We start from the raw sequence: 4,965 nt of genomic DNA, 5'->3' as shown, positions 1-4,965 counted from the left end.
TCTGGGTGCGCCGCACATCCAAAACCGTTTGACCTATCGACACTGTTCGTACACGAAAACAAAGAGAATTCTCGCATGACGCAGGCTCATCTTTGTCTGACAACCCAAAAATTACTGTTCGTCAAAAAATGAGGGTTTTTTTGGGGTGGGGGGGTATAAACATAATCATTCATTTCTAATGGGCAAATTCCCATCACTGGCGGGTACCTTTGATCCACCACCTTTTGTAAACAAAATAATAAACATCCTCCCTCAACAATAACAAAAAAATAAATAAAAATACATTTACAACTAGAAAATTCCTGGAAAAATTGGGATGGTAGCTTTGCTTTCACAGGTAGACCCCTTTTGATCACGTCCTGCTGATTTCAGTTCACTTTTTATTGATATCAGGTCACTTCCTTTTGATTTGGAGACATTTTAGGATGACCTACACTGCTGGCCAAAAGTGTTGGCACCCCTGCAATTCTGTCAGATGATGCTCAATTTCTCCCAGAAAATGATTGCAATTACAAATGCTTTGGAAGTAATATTTTCATTTATTTTGCTTGCATTGAAAAAACACAAAAGAGAACGAAAAAAAAATCAATATCATTTCATATCAACTATTACTATCATAATCAAAGTATTCGCACCCTTAGCCTAATACTTGGTAGCCCAACCTTTAGACCACAGGTGTCAAACCGATTCCAGAAAGGACCAAGTGGGTGCTGGATTTTGTTCAAACCGATACCGTGCAGAGATTTTAACCAATGAACTTCCTACTGAAACAAGCAGCACCTGACAAAGTGTAACTGATTACACATGTACTAAAAGATCTGATTGCTAAAAAAGGTGTCCTCTTCCTTGGTTGGAAAGCAATCCTGCACCCACTTGGCCCTTTCTGGAATCAGTTTGACACCTCTGCTTTAAACAAAATAACTGCGAACAACCGCTTCTGCTCTGCTGGAATTTCAGACCATTGTTCTTTGGCCAACTGCTCCCGGTCTCTGAGACTTGAAGGGTGCCATTTTCAGATCTCTCCACAGGTGTTCTATGGGATTCATGTTTGGACTCATTGCTGGCCACTGTAGAAATCTCCAGTGCTTTCTCTCAAACCATTTTCTCGTGTTTGTTGTCATTGTCCTGCTGGAAGACCCATGACCTCTGAGGGAGACCTAGCTTTCTCAAACTGGGCCCTACATTATGCTGCAAAATTTCAAAATGTTGGGTAGTCTTCAGAGTTCATAATGCCATGCCCGCGGTCAAGCAGTCCAGTACCAGAGGCAGCTAAGCAACCCCAAAACATCAGTGAACCTCCACCATGTTTGAGTGTGGGGAAAGTGTTATTTTCTTTGAAGGGGTCGTCTTTTTCCCTGTAAACTCATTGTTTTTGCCTTTTCCCAAAAAGCTCTATTTTTGTCTCATCTGACCAGAGAACACTCTTCCAAAACGTTTTTTGGCTTTTTCAGGTAAATTTTGGCTAACTGCAGGCTGGCTTTTTTATGTCTCTGGGTCAGAAGCGTGGTCTTTCTGGGTATCCTACAATAGAGTCCCTTTTCATTCAATAGTATGGGTTAACACTGTTGTACTCTCGGACTGCAGGACAGCTTGAACTTGTTTGGATGTTAGTCGAGGTTCTTTATCCACCATAAGCACAATCTTTTTTTGAAATCTCGTCAATTTGTTTGTCTTTTCCGTCCACATCTAGGGGGGGTTATCCACAGTCCATTGACTTTACACTTATTGATGACACTGCGCATGGTAAACACAGGAACATTCATATCATTGGAGATGGACTTGTTGACTTGAGATTGCCCATGTTTCCTCACAATTTTGCTTCTCAAGTCCTCAGACAGTTCTTTGGTCTTCTTTCTTTTCTCCATGCTCAAAGTTATACACACAAGGACACAAGACAGAGGTTTGGTCAACCTTAATCCATTTTAACTGGCTGCAAGTGTCATTTAGGTATTACCACCAAATTACCACAAATTAGAGAAGCGTCACATGATTTTTCAAAGGGTGCCGATTCTTTTGTCCAGCCAATTTTTAGAGTTTTGTGTAAAAAGATAATGATTCATTTTTTTTCTTCCTTTCTCTGTGTTTTTTCATTGCAAGCAAAATAAATGAAGATATTACCACCAAGGCATTTGTAATTGCAATCATTTTCTGGGAGAAATTGAGCATTAACTGACAGAATTGCAGGGGTGCCAATACTTTTGGCCAGCAGTGTACTGTTGATATCAGGTCATTCACTTTTGATATTTTGATGTATATGGCCATCAATGGCATCAACTTTTGAATGCATCAAAGGAATCCAAGTACATTTATGGGCCACATTTTTTTTTAAAAAGGACAAACATGAATGGTTGCTTTTGCATTACATGCAAAGCCATTATCAATTACTAAGAATAGCAATCTGCTACTGGAAACTGGCATATGACTCAACCTAATATGTACAAAATGGGGTTTTCCCAATCTGATAAATATACAAACTGTAACGAAGAAACTCCAGATGCATATTTGCATGCTAATTGGCAATGTAAACCTGTACAATAGTTCTGGCTGCAGGCAACGACGAAACTGGAAACCCTTTTCAAATACAGGATTCCATTGGCCCCAAATCTTTGTCTGCATGGTGATATGAATGCTGTGAACATCTCAAATAATCAAGTCCATCTGATACTGGCAACTTCCAAGATAGTTAAAAAAAAAAATTTAAAAAAAACTATTTTTAAATTGGAAAACTAAACTAAATATTTACACAAAGCAATGGCTAAATTTAATCATGGAACATAGAACATTAGAGAACATATCTGCAAAGCAGGCAAATAAATTGTACAACTTCGAAAAACCAAGGGAAACATGCTAGAATCCTGAACCTAAAATAATAGATATTTCTTACCTGTGAAGGAATGCCATAACTACAATAATAATCCCCCCCCCCCCCCCCCCAAAAAAAAAAAAAAAAAAAATATATATATATATATAGCGGAAAACACTCAGGTGACTTGAAGTTCCACCCTGAGACCCCCCCAATTTGGCCAATTTTCAAAATTGTCCGATATGCATTGTGATACATCATCGGAAATCTTGAAATCTCAATTTTAATTTTGAACAGGAGGGCATTTAAAAAATAAAAAAATTAAAAATTAAAACAGCGAAACCCTATTGAGAAGTGAGAGCATGAAAGAATTAAAGACGCCATGACTTTAACGAGATATTATCGCGTGTTTACCTTGTTTTGATCCAAAAACTCCATGTTGCATGTATCATTGATTGTCAAGACACAGCTGTGAATGGCCACAGCTGGATTTTGGGGGGGATTTTATGGGTGAAACATGGTCATATAACAAGGGTCACAATGCAGAAATCGTGGACATCAAGGAGTGGTCGAGATTTTCTTTTTTATATATTTACCCTTTTAAACTTTTTATTTTATTTTTAATTTTCATCATAAATTTATCTTCTAACATATCGGAGAAAATGCGACAGTAACAAAAATATACAATTAAGTGATAGTCCGTGACTTTTTTACAGACATCATTTTTTTCATTGTGACGTAATTTATTTTTAATAATTTGTAAGATATGCGAGTGAATAGTTTTTTAAAGTCTTTTTTTTTTTTTTTTTTTTCAAATATCACACATCAATGATGGATTCTAGGCTAAAAATGACAGACATTTTGAATAATAAATATAATAAATTACCTTAATTCTATGGCTGGGTTGAAACAAAAGCTTCTGCGCAGTGTCTGTAAATGGGGGTTTCCAGGGTAAAATGGACAAATTAAAAATAGTTCGGGGGCTTAATGCGCCATGAATCTGCTATGGCAGCATATAGACATATTGTTCTATCAAACACAACAGTTGTTTTGGCTTAAAATACAGCAGTTTCTTTTAAAGAAGGTGCAAGCGCAGAAACTGCTTTTTCAGTCGTTTCTGTGTTTTCCGCCATATACATTTTGTTTTGTGTAAATTTAAATAAAATATAGTGAAAATTAGATTGTTTTTGTTTGTTGTCTGACCCATTTTCAGAGATGATGATGATGATATATTTTTTTTCCCAATCTCTTTTGTATTTTTTTCATTGCAAGCAAAGTAAATGAAGATGTTACGACCAAAGCATTTGTAATTGCAATCATTTTCTGGGAGAAATGGAGCATTATGTGACAGAATTGCAGGGGTGCTAATACTTTTGGCCAGCACTGTACCAATATATCCTACACAGGCGAAAAGTCGACCAACGGTGAATTTAACACCCTAAGTACTACCGTGCACTTACAGCTTGTTTTTTTTTAGATGCATACAGGAAGAACGTACTAAAATCCCTTAAGAAAATACTTAAATGTAATAATATCAAATAAGGGTGGATTTAATACACTACGTGTCTAATGGGGTCAACAGATAAGCACTCTGCTTTACAACTACCAAAAGAAAACATAATGCTTAAAAGCTATAAGAGGAAGAAACACGCCAAAAATAATCCAAAGATAAAAATAGACTCAATAGAAACGCAAATAATAAGTACTCGTTGCCTTTAATTGATGTGTGCATGTGTGCGTAAGCGCACTGTACACTGTGTGATACTCCAAAAATAGCTGTATAGCGATACTGTGTATCGGATCGGGACATCACTACGTCCTTCCTCAGGAACTGTCTGACTAGTTCATTCAAGCCTTTTTCCTTTCGGAGAAAATACTGTAATACTAATCGGAGCCTGCTTGTGAATTCCTGTTTCAATAAGAAGTGAATGTCAGGTTTTGTGTGCTTGTGATGATAAACTAAGAGCTAGTTGTCATGGCTTCATTAAGCAAATGCGACATTATGTGCAGAATGTGGTCAAGTGACAGTACATGACGACAATGCCATGATAATTGGAGTCTTAATTACACATACTGAAGCGGCGTAATTGTAAGGTGTGTTAATTGCTACTCGCGAAAAGGTACGCGCACACTCCTTCCTGTGGAATTTCCTCGTCATGCTC

The sequence above is a fragment of the Corythoichthys intestinalis genome, chromosome 22 (genome assembly GCF_030265065.1).
Source record: "Corythoichthys intestinalis isolate RoL2023-P3 chromosome 22, ASM3026506v1, whole genome shotgun sequence".
Taxonomy (NCBI): Eukaryota; Metazoa; Chordata; class Actinopteri; order Syngnathiformes; family Syngnathidae; genus Corythoichthys; species Corythoichthys intestinalis.
This window is presented reverse-complemented; position numbering follows the sequence as displayed.